Genomic DNA, 16,921 nt, shown 5'->3' with positions numbered 1-16,921 from the left:
AATCCTGTTTAATAATAATAATAATAATAATCACACAGCAACACCTGCACATTTATTGCCATTTGGTGCATTTTAAAAATGCAACGCGTGCTACCTTTCTATTCAATGTGCTGCTGCTCACAGCTCATGGCAAGGTGAACAGAATTTAGTAAAATGTACGACATTCCATAGTGTGAAGGAGCTTATATTGTTATTTTTGTCTCTTGTAGCCCAAGGCATAAAACAAAAAAAGGAAGGTTGAAAGAAGGGATTTTCAGTGGCATGTATATTTATTAATTGTTCGACAATTACATTACATAGTAAAGTGATTAGCCACCTCAATACATTGGGGAGTAATTAAACATATATAGTACAAACCAGAGTGACCCCAACATTTTAGTTGTTTGATGGCTCTCATTATCCCCTGAGGAAGCCTATAGGGCGAAACGCATTGGATACTGAGTCCAATTTCTCATGTGAGAATATCTGCTTTAGGAAGACTTTGTCTAGTAATTGAAATACGACCCTCATTATAATTAATGGGGTCACTTTGATTTGTAGTATATATCTTTAATTATTCACCTATGTATTGAGGTGGCTAATCACTTTACTATTTAATGTGATTGTCAGTTACAAACCATTATTCAATATACCTGCCATTAAAAGATTCTTCTTTCAACCTTCCTTTTTTTCCTTCTGTCACTGAATGTGGAGTTTGGCAGAACCTTTAGTGCTAGGAACCACAAACCCAAGGGGGCTGCCCTTACCCCAAGGGATAACTTACCTCCAAGGCACATGTATTGCAGTGCACTAATATTGCACTACACTGAAAAAATTGTGCATTTGATCCATGTGAACTGTCTATTAATTGGAATCACAACTCATGGCAACTTACCACAACTCACTGACCTGATTTATTAAAGCTCTCCAAGGCTGGAGAGGATACACTTTCATTAGGGAAGCTGGGTGATCCAACAAACCTGGAATGGATTTTTTAAAAGTCATTTGCTATTTTCAATCAAATGTTTTGCTTGGACCAGATCCATTCTAGGTTTGGTGGATCACCGGGCGTTAACTCATGAAAGTGTATCTTCTCCAGCCTCGGGGAGCTTTAATAAATCAGGCTCAAAGAGTGAAGGAAGTGTTTGATGTCCAAAAGAAAAAAGGATTCTTGGGTGATCTGAGGCTGGAGAAAATACACTTTCATCAGTGAAGCTGGGTGATCCAGCAAACCTGCAATGTATCTGGTCCAGGATGCTTGCAAATAGCAAATTACTTTTAGGAAATTAATTCCAGGTTTGCTGGATCACCCAGCTTCACTGATGAAAGTGTATCCTCTCCAGCCTTGAAGAGCTTTAATAAATCAAGGTCATTGGGTGCAAAAAAAGTCTGTTGAGCTCATATATTAAGGCAGACCCCTCCCCACCCTTACATTACCAATAACAAACATTGAAATGTACAATGAAATAAAATCCTAAAGTTTATTTGTTGTTCTATATGTAGAATATGACATAATGTACATATAAGCAGAATGCAAAAAAAAGTGCTGAATACGTAATTGCTTTTTTTTCTGCAGAAACCTTGACTCAATAAAGCCCATCAATAGCTCAGACCGACATTGACACATTTTCTGAAAGCACGCTACATTAGGTTTTGTTCCGGCACCATTAAACCCATAAATTGTGCTTTTAGAATTGCCAGGCGGATTGTGGAATGGAGAGGACAGTAAGTACACCTTAATTGTGCCGTACTCAGCGCAGCCATTGAAATGGACTGATTGAGCAGTAAAAAAAAAAGAAATAAGTCACAGAAACCTGTCTGCTCTCAGTAATGGAGAATCAGACTGCTTCAATTTAGGAAAATGTATCTTCCTTCACATGGCAAGAAATAAGATGGGCTTTAAAGATTTACTCCAGCTCTGCCATGTAGCACAATCCTCCCTGAAAGGGGTAAAGACCAGAACTCTTCTGCTGGAGTTAAAACACTTACAGGTTTTGTCCTTCCTCCAACCCTGGAATGGACAGTGGAGGGAGAAGCAGCTCAGTCTTTAGTATATCTATCGCAATGTTCCTTGTTAGCACATAAGCACTGCAACTTAAATGACTAACATTGCACAAGTTAAAAAGGAACTAAACTGAAAAGTGCTTAAAACAAAAAAACATATACTTGCCTTTGATCCCGCAGGGCAGTCCGATCCATCCAGTGTCTTCCATTGGGTCCCGCATCGTTCCAGCATCGTCACCTCCTCTTATTATTATTATTATTATTATTATTAAACAGGATTTATATAGCGCCAACATATTACGCAGCACTGTACATTAAATAGGGATTGCAAATGACAGACAAATACAGACAGTGAAATAGGAGGAGAGGACCCTGCCCCGAAGAGCTTACAATCTAGTAGGTGAGGGAATTTACACACAATAGGATAGGAGATATGTAGTGGTGGGAAGTAGTGATGGTTTCAAATGACAGAAGAAGACGGGTAGGCAATTTTGAAAAAAATGGGTTTTGAGAGCTCTTTTAAATGAGCAGAAAGTAGGAGCAAGCTGAATAGGACGAGGAAGACCATTCCAGAGAGTCGGGGCAGCTCTAGAGAAGTCTTGTATCCGTGCGTGTGATGGAGTTATGAGTGAGGAAGTCATTAGTAGGTCATTGGAGGAGCGGAGAGAGCGGCAGGGGGAGTATTTTTTAACCATGTCAGAAATGTAAGTGGGACAATAACTGTGTAGGGATTTGAAGGCAAAGCACAGGAGATGAATTTGATTCTAAGGTGAAATGGAAGCCAATGGAGAGAACTACAAAGAGATGCAGCAGAGGAGGAGCGGAGGGAAGGATGGATGAATCTGGCTGCAGCATTCATAATAGATTATAGAGGAGAGAGTCGGGTTAGTGGAATACCAGAGAAGAGGAGGTTACAGTAGTCCAGACGAGAGATGATAAGAGCGTGTACAAGGAGTTTGGTGGTCTCAGGGGACAGGTAGGGGCGGATTTTGGAGATGTTGCGTAGGTGAAAGTGACAGGACCTGGAAATGTTCTGAATATGGGGGGTGAATGAGAGGGCCGAGTCAAAGGTGCAACCAAGACAACGTGCCTGAGGGGAGGGCCGAATAACAGTGTTGTTAACAGTTAGATCCTCTTCCTAGTTCTTCTTTCCTAGTTCTTCTTTCCGACCCAACCAAGATTTTTTTGCAACCCAAAATTTTCCAACCCAATATTTTTTCTATTTTTAGGGTGAAAGGCTCGGGAAGATGCTCGGGCATGCGCAGACGAAGCACCCAAGAGCGATCAAGAATAAGGGATTAAAAAAGGATGTTTCACTTAACAAAAACCTGAACAAAGAATTTTTACTTAACATAAAATGGTTTTCTGCCCTTTTATGTAAGGTGAAATTTCTGAGTTTAGGTATGCTTTAAGTTCAGTTTTCAATAAGGACCCATCACCAACTGGGATTTGACACCAAAAACACAGGTAATTGTGCTTGTATTAGAAGTACTTACAGGAACTCGTACTTGCTTTAGTGAGTTATGGGGTGGTAGCACACCTAATACACTAAAAAACTGACCCTACCATGCACCAAATTGCAAGTTTTTTAAATTCCACTACACTCTTATTACTTACACCCCCTTATTTCTCTAAGATGGCAGAATTTTGCTGAAATCTTCCAATTTTCACTGAAATTTCAGGAGGTGAAAAACCCCAATTTCAAGCATTCCTTTTAGGCAGCACTAAGATGTAAAGATGAAAAGAATAGAAAAGTGAAAATGAGATATTTTCAAGAAAAAGGTAGAGCTCACAGTCCCCATATAACGATGAAACCAATTATTTCACAAAGATCCTGGCACTGCTGTTTTTCAGAGCATTTTTTGTTCTTCCAAATGTTGCTTCTAAAAATAAAAAAATGACAAAGCCGTTCCAAAAAATAGTGTTCTTTAACCGCTTTCATTTGTGTGTTTATTCTAGGTGCAGTAACCCTCAGCAACCAATCAGAAGACATCATTAGCTAGCTCCAGACACCGATGACAATTATCCATTTGCATTGTTTCTGTATGCAGTGAGCTGCGACCATTGGCAGGCACTCCGCTCGGAGGCTGATACATTCCCACATCACTATTTTTAGTTCACATGTAAACAGAAGGAAGTGAGAACAATAGAAACCCATCAATCAGAGCAAATGCTTTCTGTTCCTCTTGCAATTTACACATTACATCTCAGTGCAAGTCAGAAGGCCGGTGTGACCTGCTGATAGCCCATATGGCAAATACGTATTGCACTTCAGCTACTTAAAGCTCGGCCTGCCGTTCTCCACTGAATTCAGAGTCCTTTTGTAGAAGCTGGGGTCTAACCAGAAAATCAATGGAGAAATGATTTTTATTCCCACCTGAATTGGGTCTTTCTTACACTGAGCACAGATCGGATTGCAAAGCCACACTTGGCTGTACTGCCCTGTAAAATGTGTTGTTTATATTGACGATCATTCACTAAGAAAAGGAATTGGGTTGTAAAATTAGGATTGGATCCTTGTAATCTGTCATGGAGAACACAACTGGGCCAACTGGAGTTCTATCAATGGTCAATGGAACAAAGAGCTTTCCGAAAAAAGTCACACAATCTTTTTAAAGTCTACCCAAACCCTCTTATGGTGTACACAGCTTCCACTCAGCTCCTTCCTTGGATTTGTGGCTCCTTTAGGGCCACTGCAAAATTCTAACCTCCTTCTTTGGTGTAGACATCAATCACCGGGCCAAAACACTGTCATGTAAAAGACAGGACTCACCATCACCCAAATGTATGGAGAACACAGGAGCTTAGATGTGGTCAGGACAGCGGAAGAATAAAGTGATAGAGAACGCAAGGAAAGTCTTTAAAAGTGGGTCAACTTTAAATAAGATAGTGATAAAGTTTCTTTAAAGGTCAACTCCCAGCAATACAAAAATAAAAAGTCAACCAATAAACTTGTAAGAAACAAAGAAGTTGAAAGTTTTACTGTTTGGGTCGTCTTGCGATTCCTGTTCTACTACCAAACAGTACTGCCAGTTCCAAATGTTTTCATGATAGAACTTCATTCTTTTCTTTTTTTAGGGGTATAAACCAATTTTATTCACATGTGTGTTGAAGATATTAGCTCCCAACTGTAAGTTTAATCAAATTTTGTTTATGTGTGTTCTTGAGTTCATTGCAGTTCTTGAGAACCAACTGCAATTACATTGAAGTATGTAGGGCCAGAGGTACAAATAAACATCGGTTCAGCTTGATGACGCCATATCCTTTGCGTGTTGCCTGAAGCATTGGTGGCAAATGTTCAGTCTGTATTCAGAAAATACACTGAAAGATCGGGATCCTTGGACGAATTTTCTTGTGTGGTTCCAATATAGTTGCTGGTGACCCATCATGCTTGTCTCTCTGCTCAGAGATCTAACATGGAAAGTTTATTAAACAGTTGCAATGCAACTGTTTTATTTACTAAACTTGAGAGAATCAAGGTCAAAATATCCCAAGCAATTATAAGCAAAATTTAGCCATTGCATTCCCTGGAAGTTTTACAAAAGTCAGCAGGTTTTAGTGAAATTTTGCCAAACTGGCAAAATAGAGTTAATGAGAAATGTTGATTAAAACGTGATTTTTGGAGGTGGCAATGAGCTTTGAGTGCCTCCCAAGGTTGTGGAATACCATTAAATAAGGGTCTTCTGCTCCAAAATAAATACTTTAAAGTATGATGTAGTTCTCTATCCAGCCAGCAGTTGGAGCTGTAGCCATATTTTCATATGTGAAGGATTGTATCAGTCTCAGCTGTGCTAAAAGAAACCTGTTATTTATACATACATAATGTTTTAACATTTTTAAATTTAAAAACAACTATAAATAAAAACAAGCCACATGCCTTTTACATGCAAATGTGTCAGCAAATCCTGTAGCTGGATTGCAATAACAATGTCAGATTGAAGGAAAGAGTATCGTAAATAAAATATTGACTGAACAACGCTTGGATCGAGACATGGGGGAGGATGAGCCATTATAAATACAGCAAACCTGAACTCTACAAAGAGATAACAAAGAAAACGATAAGAGCTGAGAAGGTTAAAGATCCAGAGGACACAAGAAGAATGGCTTGTAAATGGGAGACAAGATGCTTGTCGATGAGAGCCACGAAACACTTCTGCTTTATGAGTATCATCAAGAATTTCATGTGTGTGATCAGAGAATTATAGAACTGTAAGAGGAAACTTTTCATTTGATTGAAAGTAAAAGCTGGCCACAGAAGAGGAATATCTGCAGGTTAAGGGTTATGGGAAAGGACGGACTACTGTAGATTTCATGGGGTCAGTAAATACATCCAAGTCAGGATGGCCGTCAACTTAAAAAAAAAAAAAGATAAGATCTGTTTTGATGAATATATATTATATGGCCAGGGTCAGATTTATACTTTTGTCTCCCCTAGGCTATTTAGCTTGTACCAGACCCCATTAACCCCCACCCATGCTAATCCATTGCTGCCTGGAAATAGGCAGATTGATTCTGAATGTTGCAATCACAGCTGCAATGATTGGGTCCTCAGGCTCCTTCTTCTTCCACCACCAACGGCTAATCCAACCCTGCCCTGAATTGCCTATGTGTGCTGAGTGTGGGGCAGGACTTTTTTTGCTGCGCAGGGTTATTGGGTTTGTTGGGCTGCAGATGGAAAAGCAAGTGTTTTACCATCATTATGTGGGTAAAAGCCCCATATATCATCACTGGTCCACCATTGTATCAATGACTTTGGCTTCTATCTGATTCTAACTATTGCAATCATGGCTGCACTGCCATTCATTCACTGCCACCCAATCCAAACCTGCCCTGAATTGTCCAAGCTGGATCGTGGAGCAGGACTTTTTGCTAGTCGGGTTCGGTGTTGGGTTTCTAGACCTGTAGATGGAAAAGCAAGCCTTTTACCTTCATCATATTCTGTCAATGACTGAAATATAAACAGGTTACAAACTTGGGAAGGAGAACTTCAATGGCCATTGTTTTTCTTGACAATGGCCATCAACAACCCAGTTTGAGTAACAGAGGACTACAAATGCCGTCGCTGGTGGCCATGCTGCCCTAGGCTATGGTATAGGTGGGAAATCCAGCCCTGTATATGGCCAAAGGTTAGTAAGGACTTGGGTGGCCAAAGGTTTATAAATGTAAGGTTAAATATATATTGACCCTCCATCGAATGTATGAATTGTGTGACAGCTTAGTGAAGGTTGTTTATTTATAAAGCTTAGGACTAAAATCCATTTTTCCATTTCTGTAAGGTAAATAGGACACATGTGCGTTTTATGATTTTTTTTACATTTTCTATTTAAGCCGGTAGGTGATGTCTAAAGCCTCTTTTCAGTATTTACCTGTATTTTCCATGTCTCAAAAAGGTGCATTGCTTACAGAGGCCTGTAGCTCAAACTATAATACTCATTGGATTGAATCAGAGCAGTGTCTTTTTTTTATTTAACAAACCAAAAGGGAGTAAGTGTTAGAGGTTTATTGTTACAACTGACATTCATTTTAAGTGTTAAGGTAAGATGACCAATTTTAGGCATATGTAGGAGGCCATCAAATTTAGGTGATAGGTGATGTTATTTATAATCCAGTTACCAATTTCAGGTGTTCGGAGTAGGGTACCAATTTCAGTGTTAGGATCCTTTTACTCATTTCAGATGTTGGGAGCAGGTTGTCAGTTTCAGTGTTAAGATAATTTTCCCCATTTCAGGTGTTCATTTTTGGGATGTCTTTGGTTTTCACATATTTAGTTTTTAAACCCTGCAACAAAAAAAAACAGCGCTGCAGTCTTTGTAAAACTTACAGTTTGTGTGGACACCATTGCTGCACTCTGCACTTTGGCTCATTCACCCGTGTGCATGTAATTAAAAAAATTTAAAAAAATCACGTTCAGGCCGGTCCTAATTGCAGAAGGTACTGGCAGTTTCTATTCTGCAATAATAAAATCTTACCTGCCTGTTCGCAATTTTTTAAAATACATTTACCTATTCCCATTCTGACCACTAACTTCTTCCTTCTTCTGCAATCAGACAGGTGAGAATGTTTTATTGCAGAGACATCTCCTGATTGATTGCAAAAATTGAAAGTGCAACTTTGGTTTTGCTTTATTATTAATATTATTATTATTTATGACATTTAGTAACAGCTTGCCTTTTGTATCACGAATGAGCCCCCAGTATTGGGATTACATAGAGCAGGCCATGGTATAAAAGCAGCCTCTCCTTGTTTCCTCTATGTAATGCCGCTCTATTTGCCGTCTCCTTCCTTTGCCCTCTTGGCCTCGGCCGGTTCCCCTCCCTCCTCTGACAGCTTGCTCTGCCTTGTACAGTCGCACTGCAGAAACTCTGCTCTCCTTTTTCCATCTTTCTTTGGTTTATCGATATTTTGTGATACATTCGGTCATCAATGTTCCCCCTGGGAGTTCTCTATGGATGATGAACTCCTAATCGGATGTTGCCATGAAGCCAATAAGCGATGATATTCCCTGCGTTCCAGAAGACGGAGCACAGCGCTGATTAGCGGAGGAATAAACAGGTAAGTGGGATTCTCAAAACAAATTGCTGTACCTATAGAAGGCCAATGCCAACCCTAACATTAAACTTCTTTTTGCTTTCTTTTGATCTGTTAAATGTACCAATAGAAGTATTCAGCTGATCAGTTACATTGTATCCAGCTATCACTGGGGACTACAGGACACCTTCTTCTTTTATAGAGAAGAAGAGATGGGGAGGTGTTCTGTTATAGAGCGACAACCTGCTCTACTATAGATAGAATGGTTGTTGTTATTCTAAGATAGGAAGAGTTATTGGAAGCTGAAAAAGGGAGCTTTGCAGTGTTGGGAGTTAAAAATAAAAAAAATATAGGAGGTTATATAAACAAAGGTGAATAGCTGTTTACCCAGAAATGGCTAATATTGCCCTTTTAATAAAAGTCACATTCAGCTGAAATGATCATCACTTATCAGCAAGCTCGCCACATGTAACAGGTAGCCGGGTATTTAAAGATAGTGAATAATAGTTTTAGCAATCATATAGTTATAGGTGGTGGAGGGGGGTGAGGGATATCACATTACCCAGAGTTCCACTTTAGGGGATTATGATCACCTATAATAAATATATTCATAGACACACAGTACAAAAATTGTGCAAAATGACTTGGAAGCACTGAAAAGAAAAATGTTTACCCTCCACATAGGGATAAAATTCTTTATAGTGAAAGCTGATAAAAGTGCAAGAGACTTCCAGGCAAGAGCCAATTCTTCAAAAAGAAGACTGGATGTATTTTCTGCTGCACAAAATAATATTAGTAGTATTGTAGATCCAGCAAAAATTCATTGACCTTCAGGGATCCAAATGGAATTTTACCCAAACTGAAGCAAATTGTATTATGTTTTATATGTTTTTTTACCTTCCTGGATCTGGATCACATTTTGGCTTTATGGTTCTATAGATGTGTGTCACGTGTCTTTTTTTTTAACCTGTGTACATTCATGCTGTCAGATTGGTATCCTGGTGGCCCTAAAGAAAGACCAGTTCATTGCCTCTGGCTTCTTAATCTGAAAATGCAAGATGGGCCTTAACTTCAATTTGGAATCAATGGCTTTGTCCAAGATTCTTGTATTGCATGTATGTTCCATAAAAAAATGTTTTGTTGGCTATATTCAGACTGGCAATAAGTGTGGTTAATACTTTCTTGTGCCAGTGAACTGCTACCTCGGGGGAGGTGCTACAAGTAGCTTTAACATGCAGCAGCCTGATAGAGAATGCATGATGAATTATGGAGTCAGTTAGTGGTACAGTACTGCTCACTGCCGCCAGATGTCAAATCTGCAGACGCTGGTTCCTTAGGACACATTGCGGAGTAACCAAGCAAGGTGCCAACTGCAGGGAGTTATGTGAGGTCACTCATTTCTGATACAGGGCTAAACCAGTCCTTAAGGTCCATATCACTAGCGTTTAGATCTGGTCATTACCAGCGGCATGCCCGGAAGTCATAAAGACTTAGAACGAGTATGCAGATTTGAACTTCTGACTTTTCGGATCTTCATGTATTGTAAGTAGAAGGCAGCAGCCTAGGGCCATCAATGGCTACCCCTGTATTACTCCTATGACGGGTTCTTTTTGTAAAGGAAAACTCTGGACACATATCCATCTTAAGTTTTGGCCAAAGTAGGAAAGACTTAGTTATATTACACATCAACAGACTTTCACTTTCAATCTAAATTGCAATCCAATAAAACAATCGGATCTGGTCAGTGGGAAGAATGTCACCCTTACAGATAGACAAACAAATCATTGGTATCACTTGAATGAGAGCTAGAAAATACTCCTTGCTCATGGAACCCCCAGCAACTTTTGAAGGAACCCAGGTTGAGAAACACTGTTATATATGAACAACTGAGCACATCTGATCAAAAATCAAATCATTTTCTGTTTGGGGAAACTTGAGGAATTTCCAATTATGGATCAGAGTATTAAAATCGGCAGTGCATCTGCCTGTGTGCACTTAGCCTTAGGACACCTGCCAAAACTTTATAACTGGGAAATTTCCCTTGACGAGGGTAGTTTGGGCTTTCTAGCCCGTCCTTCACCACCACCATCAGAACCTCCGCCTCCCCCCAACCTGCTTACCAACCACTCCCCCGCCAGTAAATACCCAAACACCAATCTTGGATTGAAATTGGCTGGCAAGCAACTGTTTATTTAAACACTAATAAATAAATTAACCATTCAAGTAATTAACAAATATCCAATAATAAATAAATGACAAATAAATAAATACATTTACACTTTTGATATGCAAGCATACATTAACATAACATAACACTCCATTATTATTATTATAATTTAACCGGGATTATATAACACAAACATATTACATTGAATATAACTGATTTAACCAACAACTTAATTCAAAATTTTACAGACCAAATAAAAGCAAATATAAGTATTCCATTGTTAGGATGAACAACGCATTTTATTGGCTCTCCTGTTTACTACAGTGATGTACACTAAGCAGCTGGGTGCAGCGTTTGTTATCAGCAGTAAAATATTAAACTCAAAACTGCCTAAAACAAAAAAAATTCACTTACCTTCAATCCCGCAGTGCAATCGATCGATCCAGAGGTCTCTTTTATCGGGTCCCGCGTCAACCCAGTATCCATCTTCGGGCCGGTGCTCGGGGCTCCTCCATCTTCCCCTCTTCTTTCGGGTTCTTCTTCCTACGTCACCACGCCCAAGCGCGAGATCGGGTGTCATAGGTTGAAAAAAATCTTGCCGATCTTACTGAGCCGAAAAGGCTCCGAGATGCTTGGTCATGCGCAGAAGTAGAACCCAAGACCCTCCCAGGGTGCGTGACGTAGGTATCCCGGGAGGCTTTGTGCTCCCATTCATTCTCGAAAATTAGGGGCTGTGCTTTAAAAAAAAGGGTGTTGCACTTAAAAAAAATGTTGTCTACCCTTTTATGTAAAGTGAAATTTCTGAGTTTAGGTACGCTTTAAGATGAAAAGTCTCAGATCTCTGATTTTCAGTCTTAAGCAAGTCAATAAACCAATAAATCTGCACAGTAATAAGAATGTGAATATTGAAATGACTGGTTCTCTTTAGCCTGCTGCCAAAGCTGTTTTCAAACAAGAGCATCCCCTTTACCCCACCGGTCAATATCACGCAGTATGTAGGTCTCCGGCGGGGGCTCGGCTGATAAATCTGTGCAATGTGCACGTCTCAGGTCTCCTGCTGCAGGGAGCTTTCCAATGGCCATCTCAATGTCGCCTCTATTGATTGCTGCGTATATGGCTGCATTGATTTTACCATAGTTGCGAAATGAAGTTTATTTTTGGGATGGTAAATCAGCTCGGGGGTCTCCTGAGATAAAGTGGAGGGGTCAGGAACCTTCCCACACCTGGCCCTTGGTAGACGCAGATCAGGGCGTGCAATCTGTGCTCAGTGCTCCGATTGTCTTCTGTAATTTTGTTTTATTATATTGCTTTACACAAAGATAAAATGTACATCCAGTAAATACAGATTGGTTATTATTCCTTCCGGTATTTATAGAATGCCTGAGGGGGGGGGGGGATAAATCGAATATTCATCTTCTAGACATGATGGTTGTCTATACTACAAATGAGTGAGGTTTCCATTTACTTGTTTTGACATAATGCATTGGAGTCGATGTGAAGGTGAAATGAAGGTTGGGATTATTTGTTTACTTATAGAAATCTCCCCTTGGTGTTCTGAAAAGATTAAGTAATCCAGGCTACAATACTTACATTCATTCCGGAGCTGTCTCCTATCATGCCATAAAATGCCCTTAATCTTCCTAGGTAAATGTCATTCAATCTGGAATATTAAAGATCAATTCCCATCCTAAAATTTGCTCACTGATAGAGAGTACTGCCATTTTCTTTGATTGTATATTGCTTTCCCTGCACATTTTGTACTCCAAATGATTTAGAATGATTTGGGATCCCTTGCAGCTCTCATTACCCTGCCTTTCCAGGCTGAATACTAACACCATCAACTCTGCCCATAGCCCTACACTTTTAAATGAGGGAGTCAATGCGCTTGAACCTTGTGAAGGTATCAGCACAGCACCCTTCAGTTATGGTGTATTGGTGCATCATGTCAGCATTGCTCAAAACATACTTTGAAGTTTGGTAAAGATGACCAACGCTACATTCAATGGTGGACGTAGCCAACAGTGTCCAGAATTGTCTTGGGATCCATGTGCTGAATTGACTTGGGGCCCCTGTTGGCTAAGGGAGGTCCAGGGCCCTTGCACATTGGCACACTCTTTGACTACATTTGCATTTGTTTATAGAATTTAAATAATCTTTCAAATGGTACCTGAGAGTTATGGAAGATCCTTTTGGCTATGTTATATTAGCCATGAGGTCGTGGTGCCGTTACCCCTTCCTCATGCCAGGGAATTGCTGACTTTTAGGGAGATGCTACATGTAGATCCTCCCAACAGCATAGACTTCATAGACCTAATAACAGCATGCAATGCCAAGCTGGAATATCTAAAGCTAGCAAAGTACTTTCTTGTATTAAAAGAGGAATAGACTGCAGAGATGGAGACATTATCCTGCCCCTGTACAAAGCATTGGTCACACCACATCTGGAATATGCAGTCCAGTTTTGGGCACCAGTTCACAAAAAGGACATTGTGGGATTGGAGAGAGTGCGGAGAAGGGCAACTAAACTAATAAAAGGAATGGAGGAGCTCAGCTATGAGGAGAGATTAGCTGAACTGAATCTATTCTCCCTTGAGAAGAGACGTATAAGGGGGGATATGATCACCCTGTATAAATATATAAATGGTCCATATAGAGAACTCTCTTCCCCATTATTCACAATGAGATCATTACAAAGCACAAGGGGGCGCTCTTTGCGTCTGGAGGAAAAGAAGTTTAAGCTCTGGATAAGGAAGGGATTCTTCATTGTAAGGTCTGTGAAAATGTGGAATCGGCTCCCTCAGGAAGTAGTTTCAGCAACTACTATAGATTGCTTTAAGAAAAAGCTGCATGATTTCTAGAAGCACAGAATATAACTGGAGATTAAGGCTTTAACGTAAAGATAACAGAAACTGCTAATCTAGGGAACATCCAATTGTCTCTCATCTGATTAAAGTTTTTTTTTGCCTTCCTCTGGAATAACTATGTCTATAGGGATCTTATCTGAGATGTTTATTTCCCTAGTGGTTGAATTTAATGCACTGATGTCTTTTTTCAACCAAACTATGTAACTATGTACCAGCTCCATAGAGAAAATAATGGTTCTGAAGAATTGGTTCTTTAAGAGCCAGCGTTGCACTGTGAGTGACTGAATGGCTGGAAAGGTTCCAGCCATGGGAATTCGCTCAGGATCGATGGATCCAGAAGCAACTCTGAACCTATCCTTCAACTAACTATCCCCTCTGCATCCTTGTTATTTTATTTATTTTTATACAGAAAAAAATAAAACAAAATAATAAATGTAAACTGCCTAAATAAAAATAAATAAATAAAAAACAAATACTAAAGAAAAGAACAATAACAAACTATATCAACTAAAATGTTATAAAGAGAGCACCGTGAAAATAATATTAAATGAAAAAAACCTGTAAAAAAAGAAAAAAATATATATTTTTTTCAAGCAAATTACATCTGTGGAGATTAAAAAGGGAATTTTTGTTTCAGTGGGGTGATTAAGGCACAAATTATTTATTTTGTTGTAGTATCATTTGTGCTTAAATCAGTCCACCGACCCTGAGTCTTCACATCTCTTGATTGCTCACTTTTCAAAACTAAAACTAATTTTCCAGGGAACAATTAAATAGTCAAATAACATGAAGAATTTTGTATTCTGTTCATTATTGTAATTAATAGATTTCCGTATATAAAAACTTGTTTATGGCCATGAAGAACATGTCACAGGTAAAAAAAAAAGTCTGTCATTTATCTATAAATACAATGTTAGGTAAGGTGAAAAAAGCTGTTAGCAAATGTCCAGGGGCTCTATTAATAAAAAAAAGCAAATCTGACATTTCCTCCAATATTTCCTGGTGGGAATCTTCCAGGTCCATGAGTTTCATGGCAGTAATTGATTCCCAGCATGGGAAAGTGAGACTCCCTGTTTTTAAAGAGAGCACCAGGTATCTAGATTGGTTAAAAAATTATAACGAATAATATATAATAATTGCAGAAAAAAAAAACAATTGAAGCCAAACAGGTGAAGATGACAGTGCTGGGCCTTTTAAAGTGTAACTATCATAAAAATAAAAAAGTCCCACTTACCCTTACTTCTGCAGAGCCCCCAGTCCCTACTTACCTGGCCTTGATTGAGTCCCTCATTGTCCCGGAATCCTCCTTTGTCCAGATGCAGAGGAAGCGCCAGGTACCGCAATCTTCTTCCATTTTCTAGCTAGGTCACCTGATATCACACTGCACAGGCGCGAGATTGGGTGACACCTGCGGTAACTGTAAAAACAATGCTTATGCACATGTGTGAGATTGACACAATCATTTTTTTCAGTAGCTGGAAAACCCCTTCTGCACATGCCCGTGACATAGGTATTCCAGGAGGCTCTTCTCTCCCATTCCATCTTTACTGCTGATTCAGCAAACCTGAAAAGGATCTGGTCCAGGAGTAAAACCATTTAACAATTAATATCAAATTGATTTTTAGGAAATAGTTCTAGGTTTGCTGGATCACCCAGGTTCTCCCATGATCATTTATCTTCTCCATTCTTGGAGATCTTTCCTACACCGGGCCCATTGCTGGGAGTAATATTATGCATTCCAAATGCACAATGAGATCTTTTAGTTGTTTCATTCAAGGAACATAAAAAGGCGATAGAATGACTTGCATTGTATTTGGCTGTCAGGTGATTGATGGTGTGAGCAGTTTAATATATGTTAGATTTTTTCTAAGTATTGACAGAATTACATTGCAAACATCAATGCTTTGTACGAGCTAAGCATTAGAAATCTGTAGAGATTTGACTAAATCAGCAGTAATATTTCACCCCGCACCACCTCCTTCGTCTTACACAGTCAACAAGCACAGCGCTACATCAAAGCTTCCCCGCTTCTCCTCACTCCATTTTAATGCCTAATCAACTCTTCTTGTACATGCTGGTTTATTAATTTTTATGAAAATCAGAAAAACACATCTGAAACATCCATATTTTTAACATTTTGGCAGCTCATAAAATGTTAAGTTGGGAAGGTTTTTAGCAGGCATTTGCATAGCTTGCAAGCAAGGGCATACGGAAGGTAAGTATAACATAAAGATTGCACTTACCTTCCCAAATGTTGCAGAGAATAACAATGTGGCATTCTCTTTTAAAAACTTTAAGTTTTTATTTAGTTCTGGTTGTTGCAGCACTAATACCGCACCTTAACACTGGCAACAAACGTTGGTGTACCATGGGGGTGTTCCCTCTAGATGGCACCCCAACACACCTTGCTGGGTGACCTTCAGTGCATTACCCCACAATGTACAGTACCCCAAATAAAGTACTTTGGGGTACAAATGTAAACAAAAAAGCACAACCACGTTATTGTGCAGAAGGCATAACTTTGATGGATGGATACAGTACAGTGCACATTTATGTAGCCACACAACCACATATATGTAAATCTAAACTATATACTAAATATGCGGTGGCTGCATAGTAATTTTGGATATTTGTGTTGCAGTAACACAAAACGCACTGCAATGCACTTGCCCTATAGCACTGTGCTAGGAACAAAACAGTCTCCTGTGTTAGAATGCATTTCAGCTCCTTTATTTTTATTGAGTCTTAATGCAGCCCTCATTAACACATTTTCCTGATAATGCTTACTTATTGGCTTGTTTTTGGTCGGTTACCATGTATGCTCAAGTATAAACAGAGATTTTTTTCCCCTCAAATGCCATTCATAAAACAATGTAGGTATTTACTTGTGTTACACCAGTAGATGGTGCTGTGTCCTCAAGTGAAGTGTGTAACAAACTCTTGCTGTGCCAACAATAATGCACAAAAGATTTTGTGTCGCACTTACCTCGTCCTCACTAAAGTGCAACCGCCTCTCTCCTGTGTATGCGGGCAGTTCTGACGCTGGGTGTGCCTCTGTTTCCAAGCTTTATCAGTTCTGTCCAATCTGCTGGCCAATCGGAAAATAGCCTCTGACCAGCCCTGGCTATTTAGCTAGCTCACAGACTGCACTCCATTGTGCTCATCCCCTGGTTCTGTTGAGCTAGTTTCTGTTCACCTGGTGCTTAATTCAGTGTTTCCTGTGTCCAGCTCCTGCGTTAACCCATCTTAGTCCAGTCTGTTGGTTCCCAGCCAACTTCCCTGTGCTGTTCCAGGGTTCCTCTCTGTGGATTTTCCTGTGGCTCCTGTTGCTTCCAGGGTCCCCTGTGTTCCCTGTGCCTGCAGTGGCCCCTGTGTCACT

The 16,921-nt window shown here is 39.7% G+C and overlaps 1 protein-coding gene across 2 annotated transcripts in view; it reads left to right on the top strand.

Annotated features, from left to right (window-relative positions):
* The first annotated feature begins 8,315 nt into the window (after positions 1-8,315).
* The window catches only part of THSD7A (thrombospondin type 1 domain containing 7A), a 269,637-nt gene continuing 261,031 nt past the window's right edge, over positions 8,316-16,921 (top strand). For both annotated transcript variants that reach the window (XM_072412943.1, XM_072412942.1), the window contains exon 1: positions 8,316-8,535. The gene's annotated coding sequence lies outside the window, so the exon portion shown is untranslated. The remainder of the gene's footprint in view (positions 8,536-16,921) is intronic.

Source organism: Pyxicephalus adspersus, chromosome 5 (assembly GCF_032062135.1).
Source record: "Pyxicephalus adspersus chromosome 5, UCB_Pads_2.0, whole genome shotgun sequence".
NCBI classification, from domain to species: Eukaryota; Metazoa; Chordata; class Amphibia; order Anura; family Pyxicephalidae; genus Pyxicephalus; species Pyxicephalus adspersus.
The sequence above is the reverse complement of the archived record's forward strand: the minus strand, read 5'-3'. Positions and strand labels throughout refer to the sequence as shown.